Here is a 27,967-nt window from a genome sequence, read left to right on the forward strand (position 1 = left end):
TCTTCTTGATATGTCCTTCTATCTTGAGAGTTTGAGCAGTGGTAATTTTTTCCAATGCATTACAAGATATGGTCGGATTCATTTCTTGATGCTCGATGTGATCTTTCACTTCTTGAACATTTTTCTTCTTGATATGTCCTTCTATATTCATAGTTTGAGGAGTTGTAATTTCAGCCAATGCATTACAAGATATGGTTGGATTCATTTCTTCTTTCTCGATGTGATCTTTCACTTCTTGAACCTTTTTCTTCTTGATATGTCCTTCTATCTTGAGAGTTTGAGGAGTGGTAATTCTTGCCAATGGTTTACAAGATATGTTCGAATTCATTTCTTCTTTCTCTGGGGTTGGTTCCTAGTGTATATCCTCTTCTTTTGATGTTTCTTGATCTTTTTCTTTCTCCTCTTCACAATCAATGTAAAATAATTTCTTCTCATCACACTTATGACATTTAATGTATTTGTTATCACAATTGTAACAAAGTCCTTTTGCTATTTTTTCTTCCAATTGTTGTGGTGTCAACCTTGTAGGTTGTGGAAGGCTAGGAGAAACAACACTTCCATTTTTGTAGTTGTGAGGGGTAGAATTCCTTATTGCCATAATTTTGCTTTCCACTTTTCTTTCCAACCTCAATGCCTTCTCCAATGAATCAAGTTCCCATAGACGAACCTCATGTTGAACGTTATCCTTTAAAGTCCCTATGGAGACATCAATCCTTTGCTTCTCTCGAATATCATTTTCCCTTATATTCAATTTTTGAAAGCCCTCAATGTGCTCTTCCATTGAACATTTTTGTTTAAGATTTATCAATTGGCTAAAGAAGGTGTTTCTCTTTGAATCCTCATAATGTTCTATCATTTCCTCCATGAAAATTGAGCATGTAATAAGTAGTTTACAAGAACAAAGCCCTTTATACCATAAAAAATGACCTGGTTCTAAATAGGAAGATGCAATATGTACCTTTTGTAACAATTTCACCTCATGTAGATCAAAATATTGTTCCATCTGTAGTATCCAATTTACTGGATCCTTGCCATCAAACTTCCTCATAATGCATTTTCTTGATTTTAGGAGCTCAATCTTGAAATGACTGTAACTCCATAATTTCGGATCTTCCAATTCTGAAATCACAACCTATATTAGCCCTCTGCATCCTCTTTCCAATGCCATCAGTCTGATCGAAATTGGATTCTCCAAGGAAGAGTTATGCACAATCTCCCAAGATGACCTGAGTATAGACTGGTTTAGTAGGGCGAACTTGTACGACGTTCCGCAGGTCACTGTTTCAACCTTAGGTTCTGAAAATGATACCCAAAAAACTACAGTCCGTTCTCTTTCTGTAACTTCTTACGAAAATTCAATCTGATGCTCAGAGCGAAAGTTATGATGATTTTCCCAAGGTCGCCTGTTTGGAATGTAATTCAGAGGTCTGCAAAAACCCTGACTTCCTCAGATTATATCTCCGAAAATATAGCGAGACAAGATCTGAAATTCAGGCCCGAGGTTTAGATCTATTCCGTCTCAAATGAGTTTTTGTTTTAGCTTCTGAAACTTTGTAGCAAAAATTTTATAGCGAAAATGCCACGATGACCTGTTTGGAGTAGCGAAACCCTAGAATCCAAAGCTCTGATACCAAATGTTATGGAACCAGCTCACCAAAAGATAGAAAAGACAGAACCACACCTTAGAAATAAGCCTCTTCGAGGGGGAAACCTCCTTTACATTAAACAAATGAACAATTCTTGGATGATACAAATGACAAGACCTCCTTTCTATATATAGGAGTCTAAGGGGTCATAATATAATCAAAACCGACATAACAATAATAATGTAAGGGCACAATAATAACAATAGTGAGCTTCTATGAGGCACAATAATAACAATATGGGGACTACATGGGCGCAACAATATAATAAGGGGGTTGCACTAATAATAATAAGGGGTTACACTAGTAATATAGGGACCTAACAGTGGCTATCTCTTTCCTATTTAGAGAATCCTTTGTCTTCCCAATCCACGCACTCCTAAAAAAATTGTGATTGCAAAGGGGCCTTGACCTAATGAATCTCCAAGGAGCATTATATTACTAATTATAAAAAGAATTAATATATGAGTTTTATATATACATTTTGAAAAACATGTAACAACCTCACTTTACCATGGAAATTTTGAACTTGTAAATATCTCTTGTTACAATACTATGACTAATACCATGGCTTATTAGTACCACATAGTGTTGATATTAATTTCTTTTAATTAATTAATTTGAGATAAATTAATTAAAAGAGTATAATTAATTTAGAGATAAATCATTATTAATGTGAATATTAATGTGAATATTTTGACATATTCCATGGAAGTTAAATCTCTACCATCCACTTAATTACAAATAATTAAATTAAAATTATGCTAAACTTATTTTAAAAAGTCATGTCCATCAACACAATTATTGTATAAACATTTATTTTTTATTTTTTCTCATTTAAAAATGTTTCAATAATAAAAATCAATTCAAATTTATAATTTATAAATATAATATGAATGTGCTTAATAAATCATTATTAATATGAATATTTTGACATATTTCCTAAAAATTAAATCTCTAACCTCCACTTAATTACTAATAATTAAATTAAAATTCTACAAAGCTTATTTGAAAAAAACATAACAATCAACACAATTATCCTTATATAAACATTATAAGCATTTATTTTTTATTTTAGCGTAGAGCACAACGCATTCTTCATTTACCACCGCATCCAATGTTGATAATGGTACATGAGAAAATGGATTGGCCGTAGAAATATATAAAGACATACCAATAGTAATGGGTGGATGGGGTTGTGTTTATAGTGGTTAATTAATACTTTAAAATATTAAGTCAAAATATTATTTTATTTATATGTTATGTTGTTTAAATATATTAATATTGTGTTTTATTTTTTATTTTTTATTTTTATGGTTAAGAGGGTTAGTTTTGTATCTGTGTGCTAAGGGGTTGATTTTCATGGTTATCACTATAATTTTCGATGTGAGTTATAGTTTGGGGAATTTTAATAATATTTCATTTTAATGCTTTATATTATATTTCATAACACGATAATGTTATTTTTATTAGATTTATAATTGTATATTAAAAATATTATATATTATTATAATTATTTAAATTAAATGGTTGATACATGTTAATAGATATCAATCCATAACAAACATCAAAAAATTTAATTTATAATATATGTGACGTTGCTAAAATTCATAAAAATTAACTAAACTATAAAATTATTATTATTATTATTATTATAAAAAGAATATATATAAAAAATAAATATATATACATTTAAAAAAGTGTAACTAGATTTTTAACTATGAAGATTCACTACAATTTATAATAGAGATTCTTAATTTATAAATGTGTTTTGTTACAATACAATGGGACAATACCATGATTTATCAATACCACATACCAAAAAACCATAAATCTGAATTTTTGATTTGTGAATACAATTAAGAATATTCTACAAAGGTTAAACTCCTACCATCCATCTAAAATAGACTAATAATTAAATTAAAATTTTGGAAACTCTATTCTAAAATTAACACATGTAACAACATAACTAAAAATTGTTTTGTAAAAAACATAACTTTAAAGTGCTTTAAGTTTCATTTGAAATATATATATATATATATATATATATATATATATATATATATATATATATATAAGTGAATGTTGTATTATATTATATTTGAATTAAATCTAACATATTTAAACGTATTCTTTGCTCATTGCAACAAAAGCTTTTAATTAGATTCGAAAACCACTCAATAAAGGAACACTACACAAAACCACTCCTAAAGGAACACTACACAAAGACTTTATAGCTCTGTGGATGCATGTCTTCCGGGTAAAACTTGAGAAACATCCCTTCTCATTTTTTTACGTAGCCTTCAAAAATTAGGCTTCCAAGTAAAACTTGAGAAAAACATATATGTTCACTTTGTTATGTAGCCTTCAAAGATTAGATTTTTTAATCTAACTAGCATTGCTATATAAATAAATTGGTTAGAGATTCTTAACCATGAATATTCATCCCCATTTTATCTTAGATATTCTTAATATGTAAATTTAGGTTTTGTTATGATATCATGGCTCATCAATACTACATGCCCAAAAAGCGTAACTATTTCATATGACACAACTACCTTAGATATAAATCTCAACTTTTGATTTGTGTATATTACTAAGAATATCTTAGAATATTCTATGGATGTTACCTAAGAATTATTGATAATTAAATTAAAATTAGAAACCTTATTCCAAAATAAGCATGCCTATAGGTAGAAAAATGAAAATAAATTTGTTATAAATTTTCAATCATAATTTTTCTATAATCAACAAAGCAGTATCTGTTTATAACCTATATTAATTTAAAAATACAATCTTATCTTCATTTATATAAAATTTGTATTATGTAATATTTGAATGAAATGTATATTCATAGTTTCCCACAAGGCATAGAGTAGATGTGACATAGTGTTTTGTTAAGGTACTCCATGTTGTAAAGGTTACTAGTTCAAAACTTTGTGGGAAAAATTCCAGCCATACTAAGGGCTAGTGTGACCCATGCAGGATGCAATCCTTGAGTGACTTTGACAACTTATATGCCCTTGGTTCGTGGCTAGTCAAGCCATAGATTAGGCATGTCATTCATCTTAAGACTCACATAACCTAACAAACAAAAAAACAAATGTATATTCATAATTACAATAATATAATATAAAATGGAAACAAGTCGACAATAAAATTAAGTCATTATTTCATATAATTAACAAAGCATGTTTGTATGCAACTTATATTAGTTTTAAAATGTAATCTTCATTGCACTGAGAGATGCATTATGCAACCCAGTATGAGAGTGATGTGTGATTCAATATATATATACAAATGTTAGTTGGAATAAAATGAATTATTTACCATTTGAAATAAATATGTAGTGATTTTAATTACGAAAATAAAATATAAAACTATTATTTAATTTTTAATAATTTATTTGAAATTTACATTACTTTAGTTCTTTAAAAACAAGGTTATTTTTATTTTTATTAGTATTTAATATCGAGAGTTATTATACCTAGAGATATTAGTTGATGATGATGATGATGATGGTGGTGGTGGTGGTGGTTAACGTCCACTGAGACCAAATTGGTCTATCGGACCTATAATTTTCTTAGTTCTTAATTCTCTAGCTTCTTGTCTTTCTTGGCGAGATTGGTGCTGTAGCTTTCTTTTTTTTCTCTACGGTCTTCCAACTTCCTTTATCTTGCATCTCCTTCATCTCTTATGGTTCTTGGGACATTGGTGTCTTAGCTTCACGATCTGTTGTGTTCGTCCTTTTGAAGATAGTCAGAGAAGAAGTTTGGTCTGGGAGATCTTCTTTGCTGTTAAATGAAGATTTATTTTATGCGGTATTCGAATCCTCATAACTGTTGATGCTTCAGGGGTTGTTGAGTTCACTTTTTTGTTGTTGGGCGAGGCTTTCCCCCTGCTTATCTTGAGAGTTGTTTCTTTCTTGCCCGATTTCTTGCGATTCAGAGTTTTCTGGAGAGTATTCTTCCTTGATGACAACGTAATGTTCTTTTTGTGCTCCTTCCCACCATGTAGATCTGTGGTGATTCTTTCTAGCCGAATTTTTCTTGGGGGCTTTAGGGCAATTTTTGGCTAGATGGCCTGTCTCAAAGTAGGATCGACATTTGAAGAGGACACTTTCATAATCAAGTTTCTGGTTCCACACATAGTCTTTACTTGTTAGTTTTATTTCAGCTGGGAATTTGGCGCTAAAGTCCATTTCCACACAGATGCGTGCATAGGTGGTTCTGGCATATTCCTCTATTTCTGGGCACTTGCAGTAAAATTTCCCAATTACATTTCCAATGGCTTTTAGCAAGGAGAAATTCCAGAGATGCAAGGGTGGGTTTGGAAATCTCAGCCAAACTAGTGCTGAGGTTATGACTATTGTTGAGGGATCAAATGATGGGTTCCATGGCTTCATGAATAAGCCTGAGTTTTCCCAAAACCAAGGGCCCGAATATAGAATGCATTGTCTGCTTTCAGGGTTTTCAAAATCTACTATAAAGAAACCCCTAGCATAGGGGTACATATTAATTTCATCGGAAATGACAGGCTTCCATACCTCTGAGATCCAATTGTGGAGAGCTGTAAGCTGTGGCCAAAAACCATTGAACCTAGATTAATAAAGAATGGTCTCAGAGTAAACTTTAATCTAAAGGGTCACACAAGTAAAGACTATACTTGGGTCACACAAGGGTCACCTAGTTTTGGAAGCCTTCCCCTAATTCCTTCGTCTATTGGTTGTAGGAGTTGGGGAAGGAGTTCAGGTGGGGAAGGAATCGAAGGTTGTGAAGTTGATGGTGGTGGCATGGTACAGTTAAGAACCATATGCATCTATGGTTTCCGATTGTTTTCTGGTGCACATTGGAATTCCAAGAGTGATACTAGGGAATGTAAGAGTATCCATTACAAGGCGTTCTACTCAGCTTGGTATGGGACATAGAAAGGGCACTTGAAGCATAGGAGTATCATTAACGCTGAAAGAAGTACTTTATATGGGGGGTGGAATGGGTAGAGAAGGCTCAGGAGTAGAGGGAGCCTTGCCGATACATGAAGGATGATTCGTTTAGGTGGGAACCACCATATGAGGTTCTGGGACTGAGGGAGTCACTTGATTATTTGAAGGATGATCTATGGTGTTTGGCGAAGGAATTTTTATAGGAGTGGGAACCATCGCAGGGGGTTTTGAAATGGGGGAAGTATTTTCAATATTTTTGGGATGATTAGATGCCAATATCGTAAACATATAATTTTGAGGGTTTGATGGTATAAGGGAGGAGCATCTGTATAGACTCCAAGTAAAGAAAACTCTTTAAAAAGTCCAGGTCGAACATCTTATATAGGAAAAGTAGCCATGTGTTTCTCGACTATGGGAAGAGTATTATCAATGCTGATGGAGGAGTGATGCTCATAGTAAGTGAGTTGGTCAACAGTGATGACACATCCATCAAGGGGAAACATCATGACACACAATCTAGAAGAAGAGATTTCTTTTATTGCATACATGAAACTTTTTCCTAGTAAGATATTATAATTTAAGGGGGCATCGATTACCTTGATGTCTACTAGGAATTCTTCCTGTCAATTGAATTAGTGCATTCTGGTATACCTCATGTGGTATTTATTTTCTTCCATCATATGCTCATAATGGAATATTGGAAGAGTTGATTTCAAGAGAACCTAACTTCTTCCAATCATGCATTAACATGACGCATGTAGATGTGCCTTCATCTATGGTGCAACAATGGATGATAAGATTTTGGATAGTAACCAACAACTAGAAAGCAATCGAAGGTGGTAGATGTGGTTTGAAATCATCTTGATCGAATGTCATTAAGCATGAATCACTGGGGTCAATTGGGACCAGACTGTTCAACAATGCTTTTCATTGAGCGGGGAAAGATTGAAGAACTTCAAGACAAGAAATAACTGTAGATAACTATCCCAAGAATTCTAAGAATTCTAGGAGTTCGTTGAATGAGAATTCTAAGAATTCACGGCTTGAGGTATGGGCCTGGGATTTGTAGTGAGACATTCATTTCAGGGACTATACCCTCTTTGTCAAGAGGAGGGGGAGATGGTCGGTAATTATGGTTTTGAGTTTGTAGAGAATATTTTGATAATATGTATCCATAGATCGAGATGCAGATGGCACATCATGTTGTTGGAAAACACCCAGAGACAAAAATGGATTATGTAAGACAACAATACAAAATGGTTGTGGCTTTTTGAGAAATGGCAACAAGAAATTCCATTTTAATTTGTCCTATACTTAAACTGAGAATTAAAAATGAATTTTATTCTCATAGCAACTTGTAAATAGTTAATTAAGTTTAATTTACTTAATTAGCTTAGGAATTTCAAATTGGAAGTATTTATGTAGTCATGTATATTTTCTACCTAAATTTTAGGGGTTCAGGATGAGTTTATTTGAGTTGTAATTGGATAACTCAGTTTGATTGAGTTATGGTTGGTTAAACTAGTTCTAACTGTTTTTGGAACAAGTAGAGGATTAGTAGTGAGTTGGTGCACTGGTGCATCCTTAGTGCTAATCCAGCTAACTGAAGGCTCACTCATGAGAAACTCATGCATGTCAATTTTATAGAAAGACCCAGTTGAGACTAGAGTGCAGGGACAATGTACTATTAGTGGTAGAATGAACCGAGTTCTACAGATCATGCATACAATCAGAAGAGGACCTAGATTTGGATTGCGCAATTATGGAAGAAGGAGTTCCCAATTAAATATGGTATATTCCTCACACAAATTGGGCAAGGAAATAGGGGCTCAGTAGGCAACAAAAATTGGCTAAGTGTTGGTCAGTGCGGGCTTGTGAGACAGAGAGTTGATCATACTTCTACGGAATTGTTCTTGTAAGAACAAGATTTTTATTATCACTCAGATTTCTTATTAATGAAATAGATAGTTGGAGTTTTGAGGAGTGGCTTTCCCCAAAGGAACAATTGTGTTATGTGTCTTCTATTATCTTCCTCTAGTCGATTATTGTTTTCATCGATTCTTGATTTCCGTTGTTTAAAGAGTAGAGTAGATTCTTGTCTTGTGTTTTAGTACATTACATGAGATGTGAATCTAAAGGAAAATATACATGTTATCGGAGTTGAATATAGTATACTAGAGGAGATTTCGAAGTTTTGAGTTTTGGGTTACCGGTGAAATTTAAATTTGCAATACATACTTCAGGATTGACAGATGGCGTTCTATGGTTTGCGGCTTGAGTATGCTTTAGAAGGCTGCTCGAATTATATATCCTGGAAGGACAGAATGGAGGTTGTGCTAGAGGATAATGGCCTCAAAGAATTCGTTGATCAAGACATTCTTAAGCCAACAACATCGTATGTACAAAATATGGTCGAATGGAAGAAGTGTGTGGCGAAGGCAAGGTAGATAATCCTTGAGGGAGTTGGAGACCACATTGTCTTGAGTCTCCATGGGAAGGAAACCTAGTATGCTATGTGGAAAGCATTGACAGACCTATTCTAGAACAACAGTGGCCATAGGAAGTTGGCACTGAAAGACAAACTTCAAAAAATCAAGATGGAGAAAGGCAAGACCATTCCAAAATACTTGACAAAGTTCACTGACTGTCATGATGATATTGAAAGTGTTGGAATAACCGTATTGAGGATGATATGGTGAGTCTAGCTCTCGTAGGCCTTCCTGAGAGTTGGAATAACTATTATGACTATGTGAATGGAAGGGAGAAGCTGCCAGATTGGGAACGACTATGGTCGGATTTGATGCAGAAGGAGATCATAAGGAACACCAGAGATGGTTCCTCATCAAAGATTGATGATGAGGAAAATTGTGCCTTAGTGAGTAAGGCAAGGAAAGGGAAAGGGAAGGAATCCAATTCCAAATAGGATTCCTTCCATGGAGGTAATAAGAAAGACATGATGAAAGTTAAGTGCTTTCATTATCACGAGTTTGGCCATTTTGCTACAAATTGTCCACTCAAGAAGTCCAAGAAGAAGTGCTTAGGAGGAGTGGTGGGTGAGGCTTTGGCGTATCAATTTGAATTGAACTTTACTCTCATTGCATGCATGGTGTCATCAATGATGGGTAGTGTATGGTACCTTTACAATGGAGCTTCATTCCACATGACTGGTGAAAAGGAGTTGTTTAGTGACTTGGAGGAGAAGGATCTCTAGATTCATATCGAGATGGGTGACAACAGGAGGTATAGTTCTATTGGATTGGGCACGATTACTTTTCAAAGGGAGAAGGGTGCTCCCCTCACCTTGAGGGATGTTATATATGTGCCCGGGTTGAAGAAGAACTTAGTATCGGTTGCCATGCTTAAGGATAGAGGCTATGATGTGATTTTCTCGAAAGGAAAGGCGTCTCTTCGACACATAGCCACCGATCAAGTAAAGAAAATAGGGATTCGAGTTAAGAATCTATATAAGTTGGAGCTAGAGGATTGTGCTTCTTTGAGCACGAAATCAGAGAAGGTACAGAGCCGAGACATTGGAAAGTTATGGCATAGGCGATTGGGCCACTTGCATCACAGGGCTTTGAAAATCATGCATCAGATCTCTACTGGTCTTCTCAAAGGTATGCTTGAGCAAGTTTATACATGCAAGGGGTGTACTTTGGGAAAATACACCAAGGCTTCCTTTCACAACTGATTAGAGGTGATTCTAGAGTGAGTCCACTCAGATGTGTGTGGACCATTCTTGACAGCATCCATGATTGCACAAAGGCATTAAGTTATATTTGTTGACAACTTTTCTCATAAATGCTAGATATTTTTCATGCAAAAGAAGGATCAAACTTTCACAAAGTTTTGTGAATTTAAATCATTGGTTGAGAAAGAGTCTAGAAATAAGGTTAAAGCTCTGAGGAGTGATAATGATGGTGATTATGTCTCAAATGATTTTAAGAACTTCTATGCAACAGAAGGGATTAAATAGGAGTTGACCACCCCATAACCCACATCAGAATGGGGTGGCCGAGAGGAAGAACATAAGCATTGTAGGGGCAGCACGTGTGATGTTGCATGATCAGGGCCTACCCCTACACTTTTGGGTTGAGGCATGAAACACAACAGTTTATTTGTAGAATCGTAGCCTTCATCAGATACTTGTGATGAAGACACCAGAGGAGGCTTATTCTAGTAAGAAACCAGACGTTGGTCACTTTAGGATTTTTGGGTCATTAGTATATTTCCAAGTGACCAAATATACATAGAAGAAGCTTGAGCCGACAACACAGTTGGGGATATTTGTGGGGTACACTTATACACCTCACAACTATTGGGTGTACCTTCCGACCAGTAGGATGGCAATGGTTCACAGGGTTGTCATATTTGATGAGGAGAAGGCCATGTGAGTTTCCCTTGAGAGGGAGCTTGAGCTACATGCAAGTGAGGAGATTTTAGCTCCTAAGGTTGAGGAGGCTTAGATTGATGTGGAGAAGCCACATGCATAAGATATAGGAGTGGATACGTACACTCAGGCAGAGTCTTCCAGAGATGGGAGAAAGTGCACCAGAAAGGCTAACGAGGTACTGCATGATGCATGGGAGAATGTGGGAGCACCCACATCTCAACGCAGACAGAGGAGGTCACCTGAGAGGTACACTGAATACATGGCTCTTATGAGTAGATGTGTTGAGATAGAGCCATCTTCTTTTGAGGAGGTAGTGCAACAATCGGTTTGGGTTGATGCCATGGTGGAGGAGTATGACTCCATAGTTCATAACAATGTTTGGGATGTGGTCCCGAGACCGGAGGACAAGTCAGAGGTGAGCTCCCGATGGCTTTACAATATAAATCAAGTTGCAGATGGTAGTGTGGAGAAGCACAAGGCCAGGTTCGTGGCCTATGGATTTTCATAGGTAGAGGGGATTGATTATGATGAGCCCTTTTCTCTTGTTACAAGGTACTCATCAATTAGATCTATATTGGCACTATCCGTGAAGATGGGTTAGAAGATACATCAGATGGATGTAAAGACAACCTTCCTTAATGGAACGATTGAGGAAGAGGTGTACATAGAGAAACATGAAGGTTTTGAGACCTTCAACCGTGAGTCACATGTGTGCCAACTCAAGAGGGCGTTGTATGGGTTGAAGCAAGCACCCCTTGCTTAGTATACCAAGATCGATAGCTACTTCATTGGGTTAGGCTTCACTAAGAGTGAAGAAAATGTGAATCTATACCACATAGTGGTGGAAGGTAAATTGTTGATCATTGTGTTATATGTCGATGATTTGATTTTGACAGGTGATGATCAACTGATCAAGTCTTGCAAGGAGGACCTTGCAAGAGAGTTTGAGATGAAGGACATGGGGCTCATGCATTACTTTCTGGGCATGGAAGTATGGCAGGGTGATGGGGAATTGTTTTTGTCTTAGGGAAAGTATGCCAATGAGATACTCAGGAGGTTTCGCATGGAGAGCAACAAACCCATGGAGACTCCTCTAGTAGGTAACTGGAGGAAGGAGGATGCTACTTCAGGGGAAGTAGTGGAAGCTACTATTTACAGGCAGCTTGTGGGTTCACTCATGTATTTGGTGAACACACGACCGAATATGTACTATGTAGTTAATGAACTTAGTCAAGCAATGGTTAGGCCTACCAAGCTGTATTGGAAGGGGACAAATCATGTGTTGAGATACCTCAAGGGAACTACTTAGTATGGATTGTGGTACAAACGAATAGAGGGAGTGAAGCTTCAAGGATTCACTGATGTATATTGGGAAGGGAGTCCATCCAACAGGAAGAGTACATCAGGAGGGATCTTCAGTATTGGGTCAGCGGAAGTTTCTTGGTATAGCAAGAAACAAAGATCGGTTGCTCTTAGTTCGGTAGAGGTAGAGTACATAACTGAAAGTCTGACAGCATGTGAGGCCATCTGGATGAGGAAGATTCTGGTTGGTTTGTTTGGCTAGTAGATGGATCCAAGTGTGATTTACTGCAATAATAAGAGTTGTATCAAACTCTCTGAAAATCTAGTTTTTCATGGTCATTCCAAGCATATTGATATCCAATATCATCATCTCAAAGATTATGTATTGAGGTGGATTATGTTGTTGGAGTACATTCCCACGGAGGACCAAGATGTTGACATTTTGACAAAGGCATTGTCAAGATGTAAATTCGAGTATCACAGAGACATGATCGGGGTACCTAATAATCCCTTTGTTATTGAGAGGGAGTGTTGAGAAATGACAATAAGAAATTCTAGTTTAATTTATCCTTGAATTAAACTGATAATTAAAATCCAATTATATTCTCATAGCAACTTGTAAATAGTTAATTAAGTTTAATTGACTTAATTATCTTAGGAATTTGAGTTGGAAGTCTTTCTATATTCATGTATATGTTCTCCCTAAATTTTAGGGGTCCAGGATGAGTTTATTTGAGTTGTAATTAGATAACTCAGTTTGATTGAGTTATGGTCAGTTAAACTAGTTCTAACTGTTTGTGGAACTAATAGAGGATTAGTAGTGAGTTGGTGCACTGGTGCATCCTCAATGCTAGTCCAACTAACTAAATATTCACTCATGAGAAACTCATGCATGTCGATTCAGAGAAAGACCCAGTTGAGACTTGAGTGCAGGGACAATGTACTATCAGTTGTAGAATGATCCGAGTTGTATAGATCATGCATGCAAGCAAAAGAGGACCTAGATTTTAGATTGTGTAGTTATGAAAGAAGGAATTACTAATTAAATATGGACTATTCCTCATAGGAATTGCGCAACGAAATAGGGGCTCAACAGAAAACAAAAATTGGATAAGTGTTTGTCAGTGTAGGCTTGTGAGGCAGAGAGTTGATCATACTTGTGCAGAATTTTTCTTGTGACAACAAGCATGTATTATCACTCATATTTCTGATTAATGCAATAGATAGTTAGGGTTTTGAGAAGTGTCTTTCCCCATAGAAACAATTGTGTTATGTGTCTTTGATTATCTTCTGCTTGTCTATTATTGTTTTCATTGATTCTTGGTTTTCATTGTTTAAAGAGTAGAGTAGATTCTTGTCTTGTGTTTTAGTACATTACATGAGATGTGAATCTACATGAAAATCTACATGGCTGACCCTGAGGAGGAGTAGCTTGATGTTGCTTGGATTCTTTGTGTTGTCATATTTCCAGTAACTAAGGGCAATGGTGGGTATAATGTTCCATGGAGATAGAAATTTCCTAAGGAAAATTGGTCTTGTGTCTTCATTGTCGCTATCCTTGTACTTTTCCTCAACGATTGTTAGTCATAGGAGGATTAGGTTCTTTTGTGGGTTGATGGTTATTTGCATTGGGCCAGCATTGAGGCCATCCTTCTTCTAGGTGGATTTTGATTTCCTCCTTGGTTTCGATTGTGATTATGTCCTATAGGGTTAGAGGGGTTTATAAAGTTAAGTTTCACGAAAGACTAAGCCTGAGCTTGAGGACTTGGCTAAACAAAATTAACCCCTATATGGGGTTATGAATGAGGTTGAGGAGGTCTCAAAAAATGGTGATAAGGGTTAAACATGGTAAGGAAAGTTTGAGTAGTGCATGTCACGCCATGAGTATGTGAATCAGGAATAATATTATATAAATATCTTGACTAATAGTAAATATGTTCATACTGTTGTGCTTTGGTGATGGCCTCAACTTCTATAGCCAACATGGTCAATGTGACATCTTTAAGGATTAGTGGGAGGAGGGATTTGAAAAACCAATCAAGGATAAATGAATCATCAAGCTTGATTTTACAGAGATTACGACATCTCTTCCATTTTTTAATGTGGTATGAAATGTGGATGGTCGTATTTTGATGGAGATTCAAAATAATTTCAATTCCTAAGTCATGGTGAATGGGTACTTGATAGTAGTTCAAAAAATCTAAATCCAATGAATTAAATTTAGAGCGTGTCATGGTAGGTTGGTCAATTTTTTTTTTGGCTAAATCGATGGTAAGGGTTTGTATAGGTGTTGGAATAATGCCGAGGATGAAAGCACATCTCATGATTTGTAGGGTCTTCCCCGAATTTGGCTTCAAATTTTCGGATGTCTGCAAGAATATTGGCCTACATAGTAGGCCAAGTAGCATCATGGTGGATGGGATCATTGATGAGATTGGTTAGGCCTGGGAGGTTCAAACATGCCATAAAAGGTAAAGTGGTGGGACTAGCAGGATTCTACTATTGTCTAGCCATGTTGGTGGGCAAAGGTGCTCCCGAAGGAGTTGATGGTAAGGTAGATGATGACCGAGGGGGAGTCCCTTGGATAGATCAAAGCAGTAAAGTTGTAAGGAACATATGACTACAAACACCTAAGATGACATGAGTTTGGTTACGTTTTTGTGGGTTGGAAGGGGAGAAAATCCCCATTCAATGGGAGGAAGACTTTGAAATCTACGGGACCAACGTTTTGGTCCAAGGTCCACAATGGTGATAATTAAATTGCGTGGGGAGATGTCAAGAAGATGCAGTTCATTTTTTTCAATTAACACACGTGTTTATTTAAATAACGAGAAAAACGTATGCAAGAGAATGCAATAAAGATGTTATAAGCAAGTGTTAGGTACTTGAAATCCACACATTCACACAACAGGGAAATAAATTTCCTAGACACCTGCACTTCCTATCCACTCACTATAAGTCACTAGAACATTTTGGTAAGCGACTACCGATGGGGGTCTCAAGCCTATTATATGGATGGTACTCATGTACTTGGTGGAAACCGATTATAATGATTGATGCTAACGAGTGTACCCGTGACCACCGAAATTTGATTTAGGTATTGTTGATTCCCAAAACCGTCACCTATAGGGTAAGATAATTTAACTAATATTGGTCACCATGGTTCCTTTTCCATATGGGAGAGAAGTAATTGGCCCTTGAATGATATGTGATCAACTCAAAACCAAAGTGGTGGGTAGCCACTAAGTGAGCACACTAACCAACATACCTCAGGTTTAACCTCCTGGTGACATGGCGTCACTTCTCTTGGGTAATATTTTATGTTTGGTTATGAAGGATTTTTAGAGCTCCATATTCAATTGACTTATGTTTCAAATGTAATGAAAAAGGGGTATTATTTGGATGCCTAACCCCAGTGCCCTACCTAAACTACTTAATTCTTTTGTGCGCCTCCTGTGGAGGTTTAATGTTGGTGAATTAAGATAGTGGGTTGATTTTAAAGTAAATTTTGAATTAAGGAGTGTTGTGTGGGAAGACTAATATGTCTAAAAAAAAAAGAACCTCGAAAAAAATAAGAAGTGAGTGTTAAACAAAATAACTACTAATAATTTCTTGCTTTCTTTAAATAACACAACAAAAATATGATTATGTGAGGGGATTTAGGTCCAAAACATAATAAGATGCTATTTTACAGAGATCGCTCCTAAGAGTGTAGGGTAAAGAGCACACATTGTATTCTCCTTTGGAGTGAGACTTGTTTATGTGTGAGGTGTTTTAACTAGAATTATGTGGTTTCTTGAAACAAAATATATACTTTGTTTGAAAATAAAAGAAAAAGAAATCTAGTTAGGGTGGGCTTGAACCATCAATTAAGTAAAATTTATGAATCTAAGTATATTTTACCCCCCACTTAGAATATCTAAGGTAAATGTTTACTTCATTATTTTTTTATTTTGATTGTTGAATTTATGGGTTGCAGAAAATAAAAGAAAGGAGTTACGGGTCTCAAAGAAGGAAAAAGCCACTACCAATTTGAGATGGAATCAGACTGCATCATTTTATCTCAACCATGCGACTGTTACAAGATTATTTGTGTGGTATCATTTGGTGTCACACAATTGTACAAAGAAATTTTTTGTGTCACGCACTGTAACAGTTTTCTAGCACGACAGATTTCTATAGGTAATTAAGCTCCAATTTATACAAAAGTCTACAAAATAGCACATGGGAGTACAAATGAGGTACCTACAAACAAATATGAGAAAGAAAAACTTATATGTATGTGTGTGTGTGTGTGGGAGGAAATGAGAAAGAAAGTAGAATCTAAAACCAACGGAGTTTCCATTCCTCTTGGTGGTTATTTCCCTCAAGAATGTACGAAAAGATGAAATAATCACGTTATTAAATAATAACATATAACGTGAGGATTGTTAATTAAGAACTAGGCAAGATCCATAATCCATAAAATAGTAAAGATGCATAAATACTTTATGTAAAGTAAATAGAAAAATATACTATTTTATAAACATAACCCAATAAAAAGGAAAGAAAGTTCAGTAATCAAAAAGTTTACCGTAACTTCACCTCGTTGTGTAACCGACTGCAAGGGGTGTAGCTCAATCTCTCCTAAGTGATGGGCATTCATCTCCTTATCTCTCTCAATCCTCCTTACTTCTACACAATATTTTCAGCATAAGCATACTCTATATGTCTCCTTGAATTCCTTAGCCCGACTCTTCTTTTATAGACCCCAGTGGATGAGATTTTCTAGAAAACCTTCCATAACCACTGTAAATCACTTTTATAAAAAAAGGGAGCTTGGGGTTGATTTTTCCTCAACCAAAAAGCATGAATCTTTATGTTTGCAATAGGGCGTCATCAAATCTAATAGTTGGAGAGTTAAAAATGTAGAAATAGTTGTTGAGTGACTTTTCCACTGGCATCCACATGGTTGCACAAATTTACTAAAGAACATACATGTGGTCCCGCTTGATTAATCAGAAAGGTACACGGTAAATGAAATTTTGATTTCTTCTTGTCTATTTTCATTTTTTAGTAATTTTTTTCAGTTAGGACTGCTTTCGCTAATGTTTGAACCTATTTCTTACATGCTACTATGTTGTTATCATCTGTACGAAATTTTGGGATAATAATATTAGATTAAATTTGTGCCTAGTCATAGCATGTACTCATGTATTACATCATTTTTCATGAGACTGTGACTTATTATGAGATCTATTGGTTTCAAACTCTTCTGGTGCATCACAGAGTTTTACAAAAATAACTACATATCAAAATGTATACAATCGAAAAAAGGTGCCTATTATAAAGAAAAATGTACAGGAATGCATTGATTTTTTTGTGGTCATCTGCAGAATTTGATTAAGGTCCAGAAATTGGTTTACCTCTTGTCCACTGCCAAAGATGGGTTTGTTTGCATTGGTTTGCAAAATTTGAAACTACTCCTACAAGTTCACAATTTTTTTCATAACGCTTCCGGCTCATCCATTTGTCTCATTGCCATTCCTTGAAGGCTTAGGAATTCCTCTAACACCTTTGACTTAGTCTCCACTTATTTCTATTGTCTTAGTATCATGGCCATAATGTCAACTTGTAGAGTGCTAAATTGTTCTATCAGTTGGTTGAGTTTTTCCTTATAGGTGCACTTGTGTGACCTTTCTTTTCCACTGACAGTATCACCAATTTCCTTGTTGTTTCTCATATTCCCCTAACCTTTCCTAGTAGTCCCCACCTGTCGTTGTCCTCGACCTCTCTCCATATCTCCTTTAGCTAACCTCATGGGGGCTTCATCGCGGGATAAATACCATACCACATGTGTTGATGTTGGGGGATATATATTAAGGAAAAAATGACAAATATATAGAACATGTAGTAGTGGGTAAACTATTTTTTTATATTGGCAGGTATAAAAAATGGAGCTCAAAGTTGATGACAAAATATAAAGGGGTATAATAAATGTTAATGAAAAAATGGATACCTACAATATCTAGTGAATGTAAGGGATTTCTAAATTGGGAAGTTCTATGGGGTTCATATTGGTAGGGGTTAAAAAATGTGATTTTTAGAGGTATTCTCTAATATGTGGTCAAATTGTATTGTTTAGTATGCCACAAGTGCATGTGATATGCCAGAGTTTCATTGAGTAAAGCCCTCATTGCTCACCCCCTCCATAGAGACCATTCGTATAATACAAGCTCTGTTAAACACTATCAATCCTATTGTCCTCCAAGAACTATATGCTTCAGGCCAACAATGCTCACTAAAGAAACTACATTGCAAGCACGATTCAATGCATAGAAGGATTGATAGATGAGTAATTAATGGTTTCGAGAGCTCAAACACAGTTAAGGGCGGAAGAGAGGCCTGACCAACCTAGGCTCTATTTAACCTAAATTCCTTAGTAAAATGAAGGTATCTATCGACCAAGGCTCCACAATTCCACCCTTAGCTACATTTGACCTAGAAATTCCACACTAAAGGAACTAAACCATAAAACTCAAATCCCCAAGTAGAGTTGACCAACCATTGGTGCAGACAAAAGAGAATAGGGAATTACTTCCAACCATATGAGTGAGAAGAATAAAAATACAAAACCAAATAGAGAAGCTTACTTAATTGGTCGTGTCACAACGAATCTAGTCAAATTCTGGAGCATTACCTTGAGCTTGCTGACACATAAACTATCACATCCCTTGACCTATAGATGCTATACATTTCCTAAGTTATAGAAATACACTAAGAATTCCCACATGCATGAGCAGTAATGGTTACACGTGGGATCATAATGGTATCATGGTTTTGACGATCGTTAGAGAGTTCAAGAGTGCCAATTCATAACTATGAGCTACGCCTTGAAGAAGTGGAGTGTATTGGCTCATGATTGGATTATAATTGTAGATCATGCAAGGTGCCACAGTAACAACTGGAACTCATTTTTTTATTTTCCTCCTTCCATTTTAATAAATCATAGACAAAATATATTTTAAATAATTCAATTGGAACATTGTATTTATGGTATAGGTCAGTGGCCTACAACCCCTTGATTTCATTTTCCCTTCTTGCAATTGACAGGTTGGGTTGGAAATTTTATATGCTTCTAAATTCTAAGTTCGGAGGACATGAAAGTATTCTCTCTTTGCAATATTTTCCAAGAGTATTTTTAACCACCTCCTCCCACATTTACCCAAGTTCATCGGCCTACAGAGGTAAACATGTGACAAAGAGTTACTATGATATGAATCAACCTCCTAGATCAACTTAAGGAAGTGGAATCAACAAACCAAAACTTTACTAACTTTACTTAGGTGCTTTAGGACCCCCAAGAACCAAACAACCACTCCAAGTGTCGAAACCTTGAGTTAAATTTATTTTTTAGTTTTCTGGACTCCCAAACACTGGCACAACATTGCAGAAATTTGACTATAACCCTCTAGTCGCATGGATGACCCCTCTTCCCAGCGAATGCAGTCTAATTCTCCTAGTTCTATGCATGCAACCACGATATTTGAGCCACTTTTTCAAGGCCAGCACCCAAACCTCTACCTAGAACTTGATAGACCTTTCCAGAATAATGAATGACACAAGTACAAATCCATTAATGCAAAACTTAGTCAAGAACTTGACCTAACCAAGCCTCACCATGAGATACATTTCGTTAAACATTATTTGAACATGTAATCTACAGGTTATAAATTCATATATAAACATAGGGGTCTCACACTTATCTAAAAACCATTAAGAAGGTTTGTTTCCCTCTCATAATGGCTGCAACAATATATATTAGGTAATGGATTCAATAACAATTCATTTACCAATCAAAACATGATGAGAGCCATAACTAAAATATGTCATGTAACCATGCTTATAACCAACATATAACCAGAATAATAAAAATGATATAACAACTATCAAATCCAAATAATAACAAGTACATTTACTCATAAGATACAAGAGGAAAGGATCTCTTATTAACATATGCAAAATCCAACCAAGTCAGGGACTTCCATGTGCCACTCAACCATAAATTGGGATGAACCAAATCTCTCTTTCATTCAATCACCCCCGCACCATATTCCAAGGATGAATATGTGATCTCATGGAATAAACCAAGCAAAACTTGGCATCTCTTTCTGACAAAATCTTCCTAGGAATACCATGTAACCTCACTATGTCCTTGATGAAGACATGTCCTACCTCACTAGATGAATGAGTAGACTTCACTGAAATGAAGTGAGCTACCTTAGTCAACATGTCAACCACAACCATGATAGAATCATGTTGTCTAGATGTCCTTGGTAAACCTATAATGAAGTCCATATAAATTACCTCCCATTTCCATTGTGGATTCAGGATCAACTGCAATAAACCACGCAAATGTTTACACTCTGCCTTTACTTATTGACAATCCAAACATCTAGCCACAAACTCTACCACCTCTTTCTTCATATTCGGCCAGTAGTAAAACTTCTTCACCATTTTCAATGTCTTCTGGTATCCCAGATGATTTGAATACAGATTAACATGAAATTCCCGTAAGATAAGCTTCTTGAGCTCATTTTTTTTGCACATAGATCTTATCCCTAAATCTGATCAAACCATCTATCATGTGATGATAGTCCACATTCTGTTCACCTATACCCTGATGTTGTAACTTGTGCTTAAGCTGCTGGTACCTATCATCCTACTGGGTTGTCTGTATGATCCCATCCTGTAGATTTTTCCCATATGAACTCATAGCTTCTATATGATTTACCTGTATCCTTCTGTTAAGAGCATCTACAACCCTGTTTTCTTTACCATTAATGTACTTTATCTTGAAGTAAAACTCACTGATCGTCACCAACCACCTAGATTTCTTGACATTCATATTTGTTTGGTGAAATGCGTATCTCAATCAACTGTGATCACTCATCAAGATGAGCTTCCTACCAAGAAGATAGTGTCTCCACTTCTTCAATGCATGGATTATTGCTGCCAAATCAATATCACGCGTCACATAGTTTTTCTTGTGCTCATTTAGCTTCCTTGACACATAGCATACTACCTATCCTTCCTGCATCATACCCCACCAAGTCCTGTTTTTCAAGCATCTGCACATAACACAAACTCTTTATCCAAATATGCGATCTTTAAAAATGAAGTGTTTGTAAGAAATTGTTTCAACCATTCAAAACTTGTTGCACATTCCTCTATCCATTCAAATTAATTTCCTTTTCTCTGCAATGACATAATAGGATAGGAAATTTGCGAGAAGTTCCTGATGAACCTCCTGTAATAACCTGTTAACCTCATACCTCATCCACATTCCTAGGAGTTTCCCATTCCATGATAGCTCTTATCTTTTCTAGATCCACTGTTATGCCTTCTTTGGAAACCACATGCCCCAAATAATGGACCTTTGTTTGAAAGAATCTGCATTTACTAAGATTGACATACAAATGATGCTCTATGAGAAGTCTTAACACTATTGCTAAGTGTTCGACATGCTCTTCCTCATTCTTAGGATATATCATCAATGAATATAATACCAAAATTATCCAGATAGGGAATCAATACACTATTCATCAAGCACATGAATGTAGTTGGAGCATTAGCAAAACCAAAAAGAATTACAAAAAACTTGTAATGCCCATACATGCTGTGAAAAGTAGTCTTGTAGATATCCTCTTCCTTGATGCATACCTGATGATATCATGATCTCATATCAATCTTCGAGAAAATTGTTGCTCCCTTCAACTCGTTAAACGAATCATCAATCCTTGGTAATGGATACTTGTTCTTAATTTCACCTTATTCAATTGCATGTAATCAATGTATAACCTAAGAGTATCATCCTTCTTCTTCACAAACAGCACTGGTGCACCCCAAGGTGACACACTTGGTCTAATGTATCCCTTGTCAAACATTTCCTTCAACTGCAACTTCAATTCCACTAACTTTAGAGTGCTCACCTTGTAAGGTGCCTTTGATGCTGATGTTTCTCCTTGTACCATCGTGTAATTATTAATAAATAATAATTAAAATTATTAATTATATTTTTTTATTTTATTTTTAGGTAATTTCGTTGAGTTAAAATGTTTTAATTAATATTTATAATTAATAATATTATTTTATTTTATTTATAAGTTGATGGAGTCAAAATGTTTAGATAACATAACATAATACTACATTACAACATCTAAAAGGTGGATCTAAGATGGTGTAATTATTGATAAATAATAATTAAAATTATTAATTATGTTTTTATTTTATTTTATTTTATTTTCATTTTTATGTAATTTCATTAGTTAAAATGTTTTAATTAATATTTATAATTAATAATATTATTTTAATTTAATTTTTTTGTAAGTTGATTGAGTCAAAATGTTTAGATAACATAACATAATACTACATTACAACATCTCTTCCATATTGGGCTGAAAGGTGTCTCTTAGCCCAAAAATATAATTAAACAAAAAATTATAAAATATTTTGATTGTGAAAGGATAAATGATTTTTGGGCATGTCCTATTGATGAGCATGGTATTGGCCCAAGATATTGTAACAAAGCCTATTTACAAGTTAATAATATCTATGGTAAAGTGGGAGTGAATATCCATGCTTAAAATTCTTGTTATATTGTAAGTATTATTTTTTTATGTGCTTATTAATGAAACGTAAATATGGTTACAAAATTATTATTTTAATTTATATGGAAAAATGGATCTAGATTTATAACTATTATTTATATCTTATATATTTTAATATTTATAACTATTATTTATATCTTATATATTTTAATGTGAGGGAGGGTTTAAATGTATCTCAAAGTAATTATAATTTGTTTTCCTTTAGATTTAATTAATTTTTTTTTTTTTTTATAAAATTAAATTCAGATAAAATATTTGATAAATAGTCTATTGTGATATAAGAAATGGTCTTTGGGCATGCGGTATTGATGATACATGGTATTGGCCCATGGTATTCTAACAAATTCTATTTACAAGTTAATAATATCTATGGTAAAGCGGTGTACATATCTATGGTTAAAAATGCTCAGGAGCACGAGTATTTCAAAGATCTAGGTTTTGTACCCTGACCTGTATATTAGCTGTGGGGATAAAAATATTATTGGCCTGTTGTAGTGTAGTTTGCATCATCTCACCAGTGAGTTTCTCTTTGGATACTGGTAAAATAGATGGAAACCTGTATAAGTAACATGATAAAGTATACCATGTTTAAAAAAAAAATATTTTACCACATTTGCTAAGGATTTGCACCATTGATGTAGCTGGATTGTGGTGGTTCTAGTTCTTCAAGACTATTGAACAAAACTTTATTTGGAAATTAAGTTGTTTATGATTGTCAAATATGACTGATCATTTGAAATTCTTTGCCATCTGTTGTTACTGACAGGGTATTTTATAATATTGTGCAATATGGTTTTCTATGCTTTATAGAGCGAGTATTTACTTGTTATGTTGATGTGTAGAGGATATGATATTCAAGTGGTTTTTATGTTGGTTTTGATGATAACATCTCAATGGTGATGGAACCCTTGCTTTGAATCATGCAAGGTTCTAATGGTGAACTGTGAAAGAGAACGCTTATTTTGGATTCTAACCACGAAAATTTTCTCAAAAGTCCAGCCCATAGAAAAAGGTGAAATGTTGTATATAAATGATGTTTGTTTCTGAGCAAGAAGTCTTGTTAAAATTTGCAATATGATACATACTAGTGACTCTGTTTTTGAAGCATGTTTTTTGATTGTGAGGCATAGTTTTTTCCAGTTATATTTCAAAATTTAAACCTGCTTGTTCTTGATGGTTTTACAAAGGCTTTTAGTGACATTGTATCCTTTTTGAATTAATGCTAGGGGTGCCTTGTTGAGAATAAGGGTATATTCTATGATATTGATGTCTTTTCTTCAATGGATTTCATGCACCATATGTTTGCATTGATGATGAAGTAACTCTGTGATTATCTTGATCTACACTGGTAGCTCATTGTTGGTGTTGTTTGCTCATGGGTAGGACTGCATTTTTGAACTCTTTGGATTAATGATGGAGATGATCCCTGCTCATTGCTTCATGTGATCCTGTGCTTCTTCAGAAGAGGTTGGCTAAGTAGTTGATCATTGTTTTGCCACCTTAGATGTAGCATTCTCTTGTTTGTGTAAGAAATTATACCTGAATTTAGGTTCTTACATTGTTTCATTGGTGATTGACATGTCTTCTTGCCAAAGTTGTTTTGGTTATGATCAAGTTTTGTGAAGTTTTAACAGCGTTGACCCTCTTAGTTTCTTTGTGGTTAGGTGCATGTTCCAGGTCTTGAGCCAACATGAATTGATCTTCTCTCAGTGAGGACAAACATTATCTTTTTTCTTTGGAATATGATCAAAGGATGTCTGGTATGCCACCATGTTCCCTCCCAGAAAATGTTGTGCCTAGAGCCCAGTAGACACATCACTGCTCGTAGTGCTCAGGAGCATGAGTATTTCAAAGATCTAGGTTTTGTACCCTGACCCGTATATTGGCTATGGGGATAAAAAGATTATTGGCCTGTTGTAGCATAGCCTGCATCATCTCACTAGTGAGTTTCTCTTTGGAGACTGGTAAAATAGATGGAAACCTGTATAAGTAACGTGATCAAGTATACCATGTTTAAAAAAAAATTATTTTGCCACTTTTGCTAAGGATTTGCACCATTGGTGTAGCTGGATTGTGGTGGTTCTAGTTCTTCAAGACTATTGAACAAAACTTTATTTGGAAATTAAGTTGTTTACGATTGTCAAATATGATTGATCATTTGAAATTCTTTGCCATCTGTTGTTAGTAAACATCAATGTAACAAAGAATAGATCCAAGCAAAAACAAGAGAGCACTTACTTTTTAAATCATTCCATCTGCCCACATCACTTCAATATCCCCGTTTTTGAGACCTATAATATTCTCAATCGAGGATAAATATGATTCTTCGGTATCCATACCTACTTTAGCCTTACACCTTCTTGAAGACCCTTGCTGGAAAATTTTCTCTGTAGTTTTGGTCTCATTTACACATTTGGCTTCAGTTCAATTTCTTTATCATCACCAGACTGATCCTCAAAGGCCATACCAGCCTTAGCGTTTTGTCTTCTTCTCAAAGATCTATGTTCTGAAGATAGCTCTGCTCTAATACAATACTCAAGTTTTGGCTCCATTTCACAATCTTTCTCAATGTTTGAATCATTTCCTGTTTTCATACAATTCTCAAGTGATGAGATGTTTTGACACACCTTATCATCAACTGATGATTCAACAACACCAGACACTTCTAGTAGCTCTGCAACAGATGCAAGTCGAATAACAATGTCCCCAATACAATAATTGTAATCTAGGTGCTCAATTAGCTTAATTGTAATCGCAACGCTATATTTTTATCTAAATTCAGTGACTGCAAAAAAATAGAATGGGTGTGGATGGTTTCTAAGGTTGAAAAGGAGATGTCAATATGGTGTAATAGATGGTTATCATCAAGGGGGGTAAGTTAGTGCTGGTGAAATCCCTACTTGAAGCCATCCTTGTATACTGAGTGTTTTTTTCCTTTATTTCCAAACAGGTCCTGGAACAGGTAAGAAGACTTAGTTTCATATTCCTATGGGCTGGGGACAAACAAAAAAAAGAATATTCCTCGGGTCTCATGGAAAAAAATTGTTGTTCCTAAAGAGATGCGAGCATGGGACATTTAAAATATCCATTGCTTGGAAAGAGCCTTGGCTACTAAATATGTCTAGAGAATTATAGAAGGGAAGGGCTTATTGAGAAAGGTGGTGAGTTGGAAGTACATAAAGCCTCTGTTTGCTGAGGATTGTATAAGATCTCCAAATAAATCCTACAATGAATCTTCAGCGATTTGGAAGGCGTCAAGTTGGCCTTTCTGCTGATTGGAAGGCAGTGGGTTTGAACTTTGGAAGATTGGGGGTGGCAACAACACAAGGCAGGTGGATAATGATTGGCTGGTTATAACCCATAATCCTTCTTGACATTCTCCCTTTGACATAAAATGCGTGCTCCCATAGCCCAAACATGATAAGGCACTGATCTTGCCTTTCATCCACCACCTCAAAACATAGAATCCATTTTTTTTCCTTTTTTGTTTTCGTTTCCATGCAATAACAATACTTATTTTTCCACACAGGAAATGCTTGATGTGCCATTGTTATGCATTTTTGGAGCTTTCATTCCGGCAACAATGATTGCAGTGCTTTATTATTTTGATCACAGCGTTGCATCCCAACTTTCCCAACAAAAGGAGTTCAACTTAAGAAAACCTTCTTCATACCATTATGACTTCTCTTAGGATTTTTGGTATGCAAATTACCTCAGTAAATATATATTATTTAGAACTATGTTGTAATTTTTGTCAGAGTTCATGTTTAGGTTCAATTTTCACTGGCTACCTTATTATGGAAGAGCTCTTTCTCTCCTGAAGACATCTTGATTTAACTCTTCATTCTTTGTTTTCACCTTCATAAAAAATCTCTAGTGGATTCATAAATTTTCCTTTTATTGTGGCAGACTATTTTATGTGGTCTTGTTGGCATACCTCCTTCAAATGGTGTTATTCCTCAATCTCCCATGCACATGAAAAGCTTAGCTACCCTCAAACATCAGGTACCAATATATTGGAATTATCAATTGCAACTTCTCAGGGCAAAGACACAATTAAGACATTTTATAGATGAGTAACTTACAAGTACTTTTGTTACAGTTGGTGCTTAGCAAGTTAGTGACAACAGTCCGAAAAAGTATGCAGAAAAATTCAACCTTAGGGAAATTATACCAAAACATGCAAGAATCCTATGAGAAAATTCATACCCCAATGGTTTATCAGCCTCCACCTGCCTTGGTAATGGTCTTATTTTTGAGTTTGGGTGTTTCATTTTATCTAATTTTCCTCTCCCTTTATTTATTTGTCTTGTCATGTCCCAACCATTTATGCAGGCACTTAAGGAATTGAAAGAGACCACAATTCAGTTGGCTGCAAGTACTGGGAATATGGATGCCCCAGTTGATGAATCAATTTTTAATGTTGACAAGGACGTGGATGACCTTCTTCCTGTTGAGGTGAAAGAACAGCAATTAAGTAATTTGTTGCAATCTCTGATGGTGGTTGGCTGCCTTGTAGCAATGCCCATCATTAGAAAGATCCCAACTTCTGTGCTTTGGGGTTACTTTTCCTTCATGGCCATAGAGAGTTTGCTAGGAAATCAATTTTGGGAAAGGATATTGTTTCTTTTCACTGCTCCAAGCCGTAGATACAAGTATGAACTTTATTCAAACTATAATGTGATTGAATTTAATGTTTGTAATATAGTTTTCAAAGCTGATCAATGTTGAATTGATGGTTACAAAGAACTTTAGGAGTATCATGCTACATTTCTTGAAATGGTGCCTTTCAAGACAATTGCCACTTTCACCATTTTCCAGACATGTTATTTGCTGGCCTGTTTTGGTATCACATGGGTGCCTATAGATGGTGTTCTCTTCCCACTACTGATCATGTTGTAACTTGTTAGTCCCAGCGAGGCAGTATAAACTTCCCAAGTTTTTCAAAGGAGCACATCTTCAAGAATTGGATGTAGCAGAGTATGAAGAAGCCCCTGGAATGCCATGCAATATAACAGTGAGTGCAAGACACATATCA

At 35.4% G+C, this 27,967-nt stretch overlaps 1 pseudogene; it reads left to right on the forward strand.

Moving 5' to 3' along the window:
• Positions 1–27,967, forward strand: part of LOC149177708 (boron transporter 1-like) — a 54,747-nt pseudogene that overhangs the window by 20,583 nt on the left and 6,197 nt on the right.

The sequence above is a fragment of the Pinus tabuliformis genome, chromosome 4_1, assembly GCF_031772625.1.
Source record: "Pinus tabuliformis cultivar Carrire ecotype Pingquan chromosome 4_1, CPIR1, whole genome shotgun sequence".
NCBI classification, from domain to species: domain Eukaryota; kingdom Viridiplantae; phylum Streptophyta; class Pinopsida; order Pinales; family Pinaceae; genus Pinus; species Pinus tabuliformis.